This window comes from Panthera uncia (assembly GCF_023721935.1).
Source record: "Panthera uncia isolate 11264 chromosome E2 unlocalized genomic scaffold, Puncia_PCG_1.0 HiC_scaffold_20, whole genome shotgun sequence".
NCBI classification, from domain to species: Eukaryota; Metazoa; Chordata; class Mammalia; order Carnivora; family Felidae; genus Panthera; species Panthera uncia.
Window position 1 is genome coordinate 414,618 of NW_026057589.1, and position 14,646 is coordinate 429,263.

General features: G+C 37.8%; 1 long non-coding RNA gene across 2 annotated transcripts in view; it reads left to right on the top strand.

Annotated features, from left to right (window-relative positions):
* Nucleotides 1-13,146, top strand: part of LOC125916447 (uncharacterized) — a 280,612-nt gene extending 267,466 nt beyond the window's left edge. For both annotated transcript variants that reach the window (XR_007455915.1, XR_007455914.1), the window contains exons 4-5: nucleotides 11,097-11,155; nucleotides 12,909-13,146. This is a non-coding gene — a long non-coding RNA (uncharacterized LOC125916447). The remainder of the gene's footprint in view (nucleotides 1-11,096; nucleotides 11,156-12,908) is intronic.
* Nucleotides 13,147-14,646: the final 1,500 nt, after the last annotated feature.

Consider the following 14,646-nt stretch of genomic DNA (forward strand, 5'->3'; position numbering starts at 1 on the left):
TCTGCTTTCTTGTTTCAGCTCTAATACTGTAAACGAGACCTTTCTGTGATCTATTTAGTGCTACAGTGCTTGATTTTTGTAACTTTTGTTGATGATTTTGCAGTTTAAGATGTCCCCTAAGCATAGGGCTGAAGCGCTGTCTAGTGTTGCCAAAGGGCAAGAAGGCTGGTATGTGTCTTAGAGAGAAAATACATGTGTTAGATAAGCTTCATTCATGCATGACTTGCAGAGCTGTTGGTTGTGTGTTCAGTGTTGATAAATTAACAGTACATATTAAATAAGGTGTCTTTAAGCAGAAACACACATCAAACAAGGATATGTATTAATCAGTTGATGAAAACATGAGAGGATGCTCACAGGAACCTAACCTTGTGTTTACTCAAGTAGCAATGGTCCAGTATTTTGCTAATTCAGTGTTTATGGAAGCTTTATAAAGCATAACTCCTACAAATAGGAGGAATCAATTGTGTGTGTGTGTGTGTGTGTGTATACACATATATGTATGCATATAGCTGTATACGTATATATACAGACCTAAATGTGTATGTCTGCATATGTAATTTTGTCTAGTTTTTTACATTAATACAGCTCACATATAACCCCCCCCCCCACACACACACAAGAACACATACACAAGCACACTTATACTGTCACATATGTTTCCATGCATTCGTTTCTTCTCACATACTCCTTTGCCCTCCAGTTTTTCTGGTTCATGTGTGTTACAATTACTTATATTTGGCTTCTCAGTTATTGAATATTGAAATGTGAATGCATAGGGGAAGCCTTAATGTGCTTTTTTGTATCTTCAGAAACTATAGAGAATGTCCTGTACCAAACTTTTAACTCATTTGAGAAACAATAAAAACAGTGATGATGACTGCAACAATCCTAATTTTGAAGCTTATGACAATTTTTTGTGTATTTTGACAAGTGGATGGCCATCAAGGGATAGATGACTGTGTAGTGGAAAGAACACTGAGAAGCCTCAGGACGTAATTGGAAAGCATAACATTGAAAAATATGGAAGTGATTAGCACTCTACATAAGAATGTAATCTGCTGTCTCAATTGATAACCAAGGAAGTAGTACAGATTATGTTGTAGCTAGGACAGTGGTTTGTATTTCTGACTATGAATGTTTAGACTTCCTCAGAGGCCTAATGCTCCTTTTTTAACAAGGGTCTTTGTGTACATGTGTATGTTTCATCTCATTGATACATACCCAAAGGATAGCTATGAAAAACAGGGAAGTATATCTGTAAGCCACGTCGAAGGACAAATGTCTTGTGGTATTCCATTCTGAACCTGAGGTGCTTATTTTGAAAGATAAGGATGAATATTCTAGGCAGAACGGTATGTGCAAAGTCACGGATAAATGGGGGAGTGTGGGAAGTTCTTGGAATGGCAAATATTCCACCTAATGCATCCATCCTACCGGTTCTGAGTCCCTGCTGAAGCTGTGAAGGAAAAGACCAGAGAATTGTGCAGCCTGATGAAGAGAATTGTGCTTCCTGATGTTCCTGCCACAGGCTTGTGCTTTATCCAGAAGGCCTTGCGGAGCCATTGCAGAGCACCCTGAGCAGGCAAACTTGGTGAGATTGCTCAGGAAGACCTCTATGGCTGTCAAATAGAGGAATCTGAGACAGAACATGTAAGGGTCTATTCCACAATCAGACAGGAGCTAATAGTGGCTCTAATGACTCCAGTGCATGCAGACCTCTGTTTGAACTCCCTTGTGTGTCCACACTACTTTTCTCACCACAGGGACCTCCTCTCTCCCTTTTCTTAGGCCCCGCCCACCTCACTCTTCTTCCTGAGCTCCTGGCTGGCCAAAGAAGTCCATGAAGTCTCAGCAGAAATGTCCAAAGCTGGTATTTGGAATTCAGGGCCAAATTATTGGATCTTTCTGCAGATAAAGTACCCAATATGAGGGGAATATAAAGATAATATTCCTTTATTATTTTAGTCATCAAATATTTGTTAGTTGCCAATATGTACCAAATACTGGATTAAGCAACTGATGAATGAGCAATGACTCAATTTAGAGAAATCCCACTCCTAAATGAGTTTTGTTCTAGTAGGGATGATAAAAAACAAAACAAAACAAAAAAAAAAACAAGCAAACATATAGAATAATTAGCTATTGTTGGTGTCATGGAGAAAATAAACAGAATGGACGTGCTATTGTGAATGAAAAAGGGAGGGTTTTTCTAAACAGGGATCAAGGATGCTCTTTCTGAGAAGGTGGTATTCAGGCAAGACTTGAAGGGTGAGGAAAAAGCAGATGTGAAAAATCAGGAGAAAAGAGATCCTGAAAGGGAGAGCAAAACACACAGAGTTTGTGTGTGTGTGTGTGTGTGTGTGTGTGTGTGTGTGTATGTGTGTGTGCCTTTTCAGGTTAGAATGTACTTGAAATTCCATTTTTTCTTTATGATAACATTTGTACCTTTTAGGGTTTTTTTTTTTCTATATCATTGTAGTCTGCACAGAAAAAAAAGTTTGTTAGCATATTCCTTTATATTCTAATTTAAAACCATAAAAGTAGCCCGATTTTTAAATTATGTGAATTATTCACAGTGGAAAAGTAGTTTCCTGATTTATATGTCCATGTATGTATGTATGTATGTTATGTTTAGGTCAGCTATGGAGTCGTTATCTTTGAATTTACACTGAGTCTGCTCTGTATGAGGACTCTTCTGGAAAGAGTAATAATAGCAACAAGTGGCATTAAATGAGTCTCTACTAATTCCAGGAACTATTGTACACTCATTTAACATATCAACTCACTTAATCCTCTCCAGATTAGTATTTTAATTATCTCTATTTTACAACTGAAGGCCAGGGAGGGTATGTAATTTGTTAAGGTAACACAGCTGTTAACTGTCAGTGTTATGTTTAGATTCCAGGCAATTTCCCTTTAGAGTTTACTCTCTCAGGGGCACCGGGTGGTTGAGCGTTGGTTGAGTGTCCAACTTCAGCCCAGGTCATATCATCAAGTTCCTGGGTTCGAGCCCTGCGTGGGTATCCTGCTTCACTGCTGTCACAGCTCAGCTTCCAATCCTGTCCCTCTCTCTCTCTGCCCCTCCCCCACTCACACACGCTCTTTCTCTTTCTTTCTCTGAAAAAGAAATAAACATTAAAAAAAAAAAAAGGAATTCGCTTTTTCAATCAGACAGCCTGTATTTCCTATGCTGGTATGCTGGTAACCATGTGAGAATATAGCAGTAATATTATTTTGTCATTAAATAAAAGAGAACTTTCCCAAAACTTCAGGATGACAATTATATATTAAATGGAATTTCCTCACTTTTATCTTTTCCTCCGTTATTATTTAAAAAAAAAATATTGTACAGAGTCTTGCCCATGTTAGTAAAGGGTCAATAAATGTCAATAGCCAGGCACTGCACCAAACACTTCCCATGACTTACTAAGTCTTACAAACACTTTTTGATGGAGTTGCTATTAATATTACCTGGGCTTGAATTTTGGGTTTGCCACTTTGTAACTGTATAATTTGGGCACGGAGCCTATTTTATCTGTGTCTCAGTGCTCCTCTTTATAAAATGCAGTCTCGGGGTACCTGCGTGGCTCTGTGGGTTAAGCAGTTAAGCATCCCACTTTGGCTCAGGTCCTGAACTCTCTGTTAGTGAGTTGGAGCCTCTCGTCAGGTTTTGTGCGGATAGCTCAGAGCCTGGAGCCTCTTGGGATTCTTTGTCTCCCTCTCTCTCTATCCCTCCCATGCTCATACTCTGTCTCTCTCTCTCTCTCTCTCTCTCTCAAAAATAAACATTAGAAAAAATTTTTAAGTGCAGTCTGATTTTAGACCCTGTGACCTTAACCAAGTGTATATTATCTCCTGCTAATATAAGGTGGTATCAGATTCAATAGGGAAATGTATTTAATTATTTTTAAATTTAACATTTTATTATTTCTGGTGTTCTGCAAAGCATCATAATTTCCAGTTGCTCTATTAACAGAGAGATTTGAGAATCACTGATCTAGTATCCTTTGTGGAAATGACTTCCTCAAACCCAGGACTTGGATCACTGAGAAGCAATGAACCTTTAACTTGAGTTATTCCTACTTTTAAAACCTTGTAATTAAAATCCTGAATTTACTGTGCATAAACTGGACCACACAAAATAACCCGTTTTCATTTTTCAGTATTATAAATTGAATAGCAGATATGTTCCTTCGTTGTTAATACCAATCTCAAACCTATAGCAAAACAATCAAAATGTAAAATGCCAAATTCAATTCTATAATCCAGAATGCAATTGTATTTCATTTTTTTAAGTTGATTAAATCTGTATAATTTAAATAACCAGACCATGGCATTTTAGTGGGTGATTTGGCTTACTCAGTGGCTAACTCAATGAACTGCAAACACTGGCTCTATTATGGCTCATGAAACCAAGTTGACCCTGAATATAAGTAGACAATTGTTTCTTTCAGAGCTGGAGTAAAAAGCAAATATTCTTCAAATATGTGGAAACTGATTCAACAAATGAGTTTGAATCTCACTTTAAAACTTATTTTTATTTACATATATAAAATAATTAGATAAAGTGTACATGTTTTATTATTTCACTTGGCCCATCTGGATAAACCAATGAAAAGAATGATAACAAACATTTATTCAACTCCTATCATGTGCCAGGTACTATGTGAAGTGATTCTGGCTCTGCCAATTCCAACAAAACTTAATCTTTATAGCCATTTTCTGAGTTAGTGGTTATTTTTCTCTTTGATGCAGGAGGAAACTAAGCCCCAGAAGGCTATTTAACTTCGACAAGTTGTCACATGCATTAAATCCAAGAGTCATATTAGAGCCCAGTATTCTGCATTATTTTTAACCTCCTTCTCCTCCCCCCAAAAGAGATTTTTCAAGACTAACCCTCACTAATTAGACCAATACACAAATTGAACTAAAAGTTTTATTTTTTGAATTTGATCTGTAGAGAATCTCTTCTGTAAGGAACATCCCCCCCCCCTTTTTTTTTAAATAAGTCAGCTTTCTGAATAAGCGAAACTGGCTGCTTTGTGCTGTTTTTCTAGGATCTGCACTTTCTCTGGGTGTTCTTGACTACTGACTTTGCTTTTAATTACTATTACTGTTTCTAGGTTGGTTATTTCTGAATCATCACTTCTTGCCCAGATCTCTGTAATGAGTTCCACATGTATACCTCCAGCTGTGCCCTCTGGATATGTAGCTACTGGGATGCACAAATGACCTCAAACAAAACATGTCATTATTGAGCACATCAGTTGTTCCAGAAAAGAGCTCTTCCTCCAGACATGCCTTTCTCAATGGATTGTCCAGTCATCTTCCATTTGTATGGTCAAGAAACTTGGACTTCATCCTTAACTCCTTACCCTGCACATCAATGAGTTTTGTGTATTCTATTTCCTATATATTTTTTCAAATTCATTTTGCTTATCCAAAGTGACATGATTCTTCTAGACCACCATTATTGCCTTTGTGTCTTCATTAGCCTTCAAACTCATCTTTGTGTCTTTTAAGACTTGCCTTTCCCTCCAATCCAACAAGAAAATTCTTTGGAAAATCATATATGATAATGCTCTGCTCTACCCTAACTTTTGAATGGCTCACCATTACTTTCAGAATAATGTCCAAAGTATTAAACGTGGTTTGCTTGTTCCTGCATAATCTAATGCTTTCTTCTCTTGTCTCTTCTTTCTTGCTCTTACTCCCTGATCCATCCACAATGCCATGCTCTAGCAAAGATATTCCTGGGTTTTCCCAGAGTTTTGAATGCATATGAAACACTCTTTCCTCCTTCTTTTCTTTCTGGTTAATTCTAATTCATCCTTTAAGTTTTAGCTTAGATATCAGCTTCTCTTAAGATCCACCTGTGATCACCTTGTCTGAATAAGGGATTAGTTGATGTGTTTTTGTAACAGCCTAAATTCTCCCCTCATTGCATTATAATTCATGTGTTATTGTTTTATGTCCCAGTAGATAACAAGCTTCCTCAAAAGTAGGGGCTGACTGCCTAGTACATGGAAGATTCTGTCTCTCTGTCTCTGTATCTCTTTGTCTCTGTCTCTCTCTCTCTGTGTGTTTCTGTTTCTCTCAGTTTGTCTCTCTGTGTATTTATTGAATCACAAATGTATATTAAATAATTCCTACTAATGTGCATGACTAATTTACCTTCTTTATTCAACTATTTTTTCCTGTGATAACACTCAATCTGCATTAACACAAAAGCAGAGAATTCTAGAGTTGGGAAAGGCTTTCACATGAAATGTTCTTTATCTGAGTTCCAGGCCAGTTTTATCATTCATTTTCTGCATAAACTTAGACACAGCATTTTCTCTCCTTGGGATTTAGGGGCCATCTGTTTATATCCCTCTAGATTAGGTTGCCTCACTGTCTCTGATTCTAGGTCACTTTAGAAATGGCCTCAAATTATTCACACGCTTTTAGCATATGTCAAGTCAAAAAAATGCTTATGACTTTGTGTGAGCATAGTAGTCACTCTGCCTTCATTTTTGTCAACCTTCTTTCTGATAATTTTGTTAATCATTTTTAATAAAGTCTGAAATAAAATCTCACTAATTTTTATTTTAAGCACTAAAGCCTGTTCTAATTTTGCTGTTTGAATGTAACCACAAAGGATCTCAAACAAAGCATGGCATGACTGAGCATACCAACTGTCCTCAGAGAGTAGCAGACAATAGATAAGGCATGGCATGATTAATAAGTAGGGTTGACTGAATACATGGCCAACATGGTTATGTATACTCAGAGAGCTGTGTTTTGAGGTATTAATATTTTTTAAAAATTAGCTTTGTTAGGAAAAGCATCTGTTCTGCTTTTGTGGAATGGACAACAGTATTTCTATCTGATACCTTTAATATATCAATAGTAATCACAGGGATGCGTTTTCTAATTCACACTGGTAAGTGATGGATGGGAATTACTATTTGGCCAGCACTTTGTACTAAATGGAGTCCAGGGATAATTGGCCATTGAAATTTTCTCCTATATCAAACAAACCAATCCTTCAAATATAAAATTATTCATCTTATCGATATCAGCCTTCAATCCTTACTCCATTAAATCCTTAAACTCATACTAGAGATGACATAGGAAGCAAATTAAAATGGGATTCTTATAAAATGAAAAAGATAAAATCGTGCCTTCTAAAGAAGCAACTTAATCTTAATAAATTATTTTTAATATTCTTTTTTCAATGAGGCATCATATTGACCATAAAATGAAGTGTAAAAGGGCACTGGTCGAGGAAACGGAGTTACAAAGAGACCACTACACCCTTGAACAGTTATACCTGCAATAATTTGCTTCATAAATTTTTATGTTGCATTTTAAATTTTTTAAGAAAGCGAGTATTCCCAACAGTGCCGTAATTAGAGTTATGACAGTGTGAGAGCAACTGCAGGAAATTATATTTGATCTCTGGAGTATTTAGCTAAATAGTTTTAAATAGGAATTTGTTGCTTTGTTGAAGGCAGATTAGAGCAGACACAGAAGACTTTCCTTGAATGGAAGGTGCACACTGTCAGATGGCCCACACTTGCAAACATGGCTTCACAGAAGAGCTAACTGTCAATTAAGAAGATCCAGGAACTGGAAATGATTTGCCTAGGAGATTTATGGAGTATTTGCTGAAATAAAGGGTATCAAGTTTTAAATGTCAAACGTCAATATGCATCGTATACAACCCCTTCTTTTAGAAAAAAAATTTTTTTTGCAGTGTTCTGTCTCTGTAGTTGGAGAATCCAAAACTCCTGCTAAGAAGACATGTTCTGCATTTCACAAGTCCATTTTCCTCTTTTCTATGCAGAATTGCTCTCTCTATTGTCTGTACCGTGAGGATGTTTTCCTGAAAAATAGAATGGAGCTGCCTTAGTTGTCAAGATTCAGGTAGTTTTCAGAAAGACAATGTAGCCCCTTCTTAATGTAGCCAGCTTTTGCTTATGTACAAACACACCTCTCAGAAGCTTTTAGTCAACAGTGTGGATTGCTGAGGGCAGTGATGAGAACATTAGAGCTGCTTATGAAGTGATAGCCCTTGTTCCTCTAGTTGTTCAATATATATGTTCATATATGTTCAATTAGTATGGAGTTTGAGCTACAAAGGAACAGAAGGGATGAGTATTCTATTCAGGCCCATTCATTAGGAGGCCACAGTTTTCCTCAGCCGGCAGGTCCATTGGCAGAAAACAGGAGAATAAAGAAGTATTCAGGAGCCACTTGTATAGAACTCTCCACTGTCCAGTCTACTGTCAAAGGGAAAACGTCTTGAAACAATTTCTTTGTCAATTGCAGAAGCTTATGTATATAGTATTTTCCTGTCAGGGGTCAATCTGCTCTCTCTTAGTGATAAAAAATAATATTAGGAGCACTTCCCATGGAATTATAGTTGGATCTGGAACTTTTTTGGCTTGATCATGGATGTTACCCTCTGTGAGTCCAGCTAGGCAAAGCTGTGAAGCAGTCCTGCTGACTTTTGGGAGGTAAAAGATTGAAAGCCTATCTTCTTTTTTTCTGTACTTCATAATAGGCTCTTGTTTCTCTGTTAACCAGAATAGCTTCAACTAAAATTATTGTCAAGGAAAGAGAGAAGTTGCTCAGGAGAACATGGGATATATAGATTGGATCACTTGGAATAGCGGAATGACCTGGAGGTCCTGAAAAAGGGCAGTTTTGACTCAATATGAAACTAATGTGATAATTTCTTTGGTAATGAGCTACCCTGGCACAACTGGGCTTGGAGAGAAGTAAGTTGATAATGTTAGAATGCATTGAAGATCTTTACTTGGAAGTCCCAGCTTGCATCAGCCTTTGAGAAGTTTAGCTTTGGAGAAGAGGAAGCATTTTTCCTTGCAGGCTTGTTCAGAGACCTTTTTCTGGCAATGGAAAAACATCATCTCTTGGGCCAAGAGGGACCAGAGATATCATGCAGTCATGAGAAATGAAGTGCAATGACCCAACCATGTCTTTTGCTTGGCATGTGGAATTGTGACTGATCTCCTTTGGACTAAGTTCCCAAATTTCTCAGAGGCTTCAAAAAGTAGAGGAAACTCAAAAGTTAGGTTGTGAGTTTTCTGCTAATAAGGCTCATATGTTAGAGCAATTACTTATAAAATATATTAAAAGAATGGATGTTTGGAACAAGTTGTAACTTGCTATACCTAATATTCAGAGATACTATGTTATATTCAAATATCTGCACAATATCTTTTTGAGGATGCCCAAGGGCACATCAGACTCATGTCCAACATGGAGTTCAACACCTTTCTCAATAACCAATAATTTATCATGTCTTCTCTATTTCCTATCTCCAATTTTTTCTATTATCATCTTCCCAGACACATGAGACAGAAAAGTTACAGTCTAAATGTTTCTTTCTATTTTATATCTCACATCAATAATTCCTGAATTCTAGCTCATTTTAACCTCAAAAATATCTCAAATCCATTGTGTTGACTGCATCCCTGTAGCTGCTGCTGCAATGCTATCCTCATGAGGTTTTGCTTAGACCATTGCCATAATCTCCTAAGGGGATTCCGGATATGTAGCCTACCACACTCCATTTTATATTTTCTACCAGAGAATTACATGCTTTTCTTAAGAAAATGGCCTTTCAGTGGCTTAACTAACATTTCTATAAAAATGAAGTCTCAAATCTTTAGCAGAGAAGGCAAGTCCTTCAGTGAGTTGAACTTTGCCTACTTCTTTTTCATTTTTATTATTTATTTATTAATTATATTTTTAGAGAGAGAGAATGCATGTGCACACACACAAGTGAGTGGGGCAGGGGCAGAGGGAGAGGGGGAGAGAGAGAGAGAGAAAGAGAGAGAGAGAGAGAGAGAGAGAGAGAGAGAGAAACAGATGCTTAAGCAGGCTCCATGTTTCAGCATGGATCCTGATGTGGGGTTCGATCCTATGACCCTGGAATCATGACCTGAGTCAAAATCAAGAGTCAGATGTTTAACCCACTGAGCCACCCTGGGCTCTTTAAACTGACTGAGCCATCTACTTTGCCTACTTGTGCCGCTAGACTAAGATTTTTGCAGGAGGACAAAATTCATTATTTTAAGAAGTCTCCAGGACTTAGAATGATGTTTATATATGGTAAATCCCCATATATTTATTAAAGCTGAATTGAATTAATTTGTATGGAAAGTAATACTTAGAAAGTTGATTCTGTATAGTATTCAAGTCCATTGTGTAATAATTGTCTTTGGTGCCATTTCTGGCCTGTGATGTAGTTTTGCTTACCCTGAACTTCTCCTCAAGCTTCCTCTCTGTTGGTGAAGATGATACCTGCTGCTACTTTATTCCAGAAACTGGATAACCTTCTGCCTTGTTTTTGTGCTGAGTGACCCTTCTGACAGACCCTGTGGCTCTGACCCTTCACACAGTAGAAGCATCCTGGTGTTTTTACTCAGCAGTGGATCGTGATATTTAGAAATCCCTTCATCGAGCACCTTTGATTCTCCAGGGATGCCCATAATAAATATTTGCATTATTAAAAGAGTTATAAACACCCTATAAAAATGAGTGCACAAGGAAGTCACCACTTAGCTTTTGATTATGTCTACCCAAATGAAAAATGAATGAAGGTGTAATTAATAATAAATGTCCTTGTGTTCTTGTTTTAATTTTAACTCATCAGAGAATGTTAAAATTAAAGTGGAGCCAACATTCACTTTATTGTTTTATTAAAGGCAGATTGTGGCCCTCATGTAGCCAATTCATGCAACTTCATAAAACATAGAATTCTAATATCTGTTTTGCCACTTATTAGCTGTTAACTTTATGCATGCTATGTATTCTCTGTTAGCTTCAGTTTCCTCATTTGTATACGGGAGTAATAATAATGTATGTATCACAGATCCATTGACAGTATTAAACAAAGTTGTTCAGCTGATGTATGGTCACCACCAAATATGTATTAGTAGACAATTTTATTTGAGCCTCACCCTTTGTGAGGTTAGCAATCTAGAATTTGTTTTTTCTCATTTTAGAGACAAAGCAACATTTTCATTGAAAATGATCTGTCAGTGAGCTCTTTTAGATTTTGCCTTTTTTTTTTTCAGTTGAGAAGATGTGTCAAGAAAAATCTCTTTCTATACTCTGGCCTCCAGAGAAAGGGGAAGTGAGTATTATATTTATGGCTAATGACTGATAGAGGAAAAGAATTTCACAAACTCTGCCTTACTGGCTATCCTTTCATCCCTTGACTGACATTCTAATTTTATTTTTTATCAGAAATACTTTTCTTAAACCTGTCTGGATTTCTACGTATCAGCACGTTGGTGATTGGCTGTAGCTAATCCAGTGCTAGAGCTTGCTACCCTTCAACCCACAACCATCCTTGGAAATCGGATCTTTTCTAAAATATCATGCCATAATCAACATCTTATCAGGATCCAGGACTCTGTGTTTCCTTCTGTCAAGATCTTATAGGAGTATAAATATTTTCTCATTGAACCAATCCATGTGAGAGAAATCATCATCCGTTTGGATAAATATTTAAAATGTTTAACGCCGTCTAATGTGTTCCCTGGGCTTGAGGTATCATGAACAGAGGTTGCAGGCACTTCCTGCATAAAATTTATGGCAGCCCACAAAAGAATTTATCTCCCAAATCTGAAGGAGCTACTTTGAGAGTGACCATTAAGACTGTCTAACTGCACCCAATGGCATTTTCTTTCTTCCTCTGACCCTAGTTTCCAGGCTCTAATTGTGGAACTTTTAAGGCAAGGTGGTATTTTCCTCATCGCAATCTTTAGCATTTAGCAGTGCTTGGACTCCAATGATGCTTGGCAATTGATGAATGAATGAACACTGTGGACTTTATTGCTGCTTTGAAGTTAGTTTTATTTTACTCTACCTTCCCATATAATAATTCACATGGGAACCTGGAAAAGATGTCAGTGCCATAAGGATGCCATTTTTCCTTGTCATAAATCCCCATTCAGTTTAAGAGTTACACTTGCTCACAGAAACTAATTCTGCCTCCACATTCTGTACACAACTCAAGGAATAGAAGAATGGAATCCCCACTACCTTTCCAAACTCAGGGCACAGGGAGACCAGGAAGCTATGAAAATATCACCATTCTAGTACATTCTATTTATCAGAGAACAATATGGCCTAGGTGGTTGAAGCTTTGCTTGTCACATGTAGTTTCAATGATGGGATTTAGACTGTATCTCATCCAGGAGTGAGGGGTTGAAATGCTCTGAATAGAATGGATATATACTGTCCTGTAGGGAAAAACAAAAAATATTGCAGTGGCAATTAATATTTCTAAAAGCAAAAATGTCCTATGTTGGGAGGGATTTCTTATTTTACTTAATGAGAACTAGTAAAAGGCCCCATTCGTGGAAGGGAGGCGTGCCCCCTGTTGAAAAAGTTCTGGATATTTTCTCCCTCCTCACACATACCTCAAACATCAGGAGACATGAGCAAAGTGAGTTTTATCTTGTGTATTGGTTATGTTGTTCTTTTTAGAGATAAATAGTCTCTAAGCTAGTGTTCTCATAGTTCTCTGCAGGACAATGGTGCTAATATTAGGGTCCAAGGCAGGTCAAGTCCCTTATGACAGCAGTGGCTTCTACCCCAATGCAAAGGAGGCAGATCACCCAAAAAAGGAGAACTATTTCCAGTTGCTTTGGAAACAACACAATGTTAGGAGGAATATATTTAAAAATTTTTGTGTCTATGAAATCTCTTATCATCTTATTATAAGCTATTTATCCATTTCTCAGACAAACAGTGAAATATTACAGACATTTTCTCAAAAGGGCCACAAGGCTACCATCTTGAAGCAAGCACATCCCAGCATTAGGGTTGGGTGGTCAGGGTCTGAAAGGGAATAATTAATTCATTGTTTTTGATTCTAGCACAGAAGAACTGGTACCTCCAAAGATAGGAAGAACTGAAAGAAGGAAAGGAGGAGGGAAGAAAGTGGAGAGGAGAAGACAGAAGAGGAGGAAAAAGAGAGAAAAAGGAGGTAGGAAAAAAGGAAGGGAAGGAGGCACGGAAGAGAAGGAAAGGAAAAGAGAAAGAAGAGAAGGAAAGAATAAAGGAAAGAAAGAGAGTCTACAAACTAAGGAGGGTTTTGTGGGAGAAAACGCTAGGGAAAACAATGCTAGCTTGCCTTTAATTAGTGTGAAAAAAAAAAGACAAAGTGAACATTTTTTTCCCTTTTTGAAAAAAGAAGGCACTACCATTTGAAATGGTAACTGTTTACAAGACAAACTAAGTTACATGTGAACAACACTATCAGCGTTCCAACACCCAATCTTGCACCATATTGTGTATCCACTTAAGAAAAACTGGCTCCAATTAGGGATCTCCTGTCGAGCATCTTATTTATCTGCTTCCAGAACAGCTGTGAGCCATTCAGGATGCCACCAGTTTTTCCTCATTACACTCTCCTTAGAATTACAGATGTGCCTGGCTCATCCCCAGGGAGCCACATTCTAGTAAACACATCCTTCCTATGTTTCGGGGGCTTCTCTGAAATAAGCTTGTGAACACAGGCTGACATGGTCAGTTGAAGTTGGCTTAAGAGACATAAGGCTGCAAATACCCCCTGTAATTTCTTGGGAAAGGAGAGCTGGATAATGAAAAGGATTTAGGGTATGTGGGGGAAAGGGAGGGAGCTGGTCAAAATAACACACTTTTATTTTTAATCAGTTTTACCAAAAAAGTTGTACTCGTTCAGTTCGTGACTGAGAAGCCGCTGCTGGAGGTGCACGTTTCATTGTCACAAATGTATTTAATCAGAGGTTAAGGAAAGAGGCTAGGGCAAGTAGAAGGGGAGGAGGGAATCAACATATTTCAAGTAAGGGACGTATTTTTGCTTTGATAGTACAAACGACTGTATTTTAAGATCTTGTAAAGTGAGTTCTCTCTGTTCTTGGAGAATGGCTTAGTAGGAAATGCATAATGTATTTAGCAAGCTGCCTCAAACTCTTGTTTCCTCTCCTCTCTGCCCCCTCCCCCACCACTACTTGCTCTCAAGAGTAAATCATTGTAAAGTATTAATGAACACATAGTTGTATTTATTATTGATAAAGAAAAGAAGGTTCTCATGTTGGCAGACAAGGGGGTATCTGGAGAAAAGAAGACTTAATAATTGGTTATAGGATTTATTGAGAAACAAAAGTGTAGGGAGGCTATAGTGTTGGTTTCTAATCTTTTCACATTTCATTGTTGCCCCCCACCCCAATTTATCTGGGTTATGTGACCTGTAGCCAATGGGATGTCTACGGTGCACACAGAGAGTTGATAAATACTTGTGCAATGGGAACTTCCCTCCTTTACTGCTCTTGGGAACCCAGCAATTACCTTGTGCCTATTATCTGTCTAACTGGCAGATAACTACTGACCCATGAGGGATTCCAGCAGAGATTAGTGGAACCAGCCCAGACCAGAATGATCACTGAGAACATCCATAGGAACCTGAGCTAAGTAAATAATTGTCTTAAACAGCTAGGTCTTAAAGGGGTTACTCCAAGAAGTAAAATCTAGGGCCCCTTGGGTGGCTCAGTCAGTTAAGTGTCCCACTCTTGATTTCGGCTCAGGTCATGATTCATAGTCATGAGATCCAGCCCCAAGTAGGACTCCAATCTG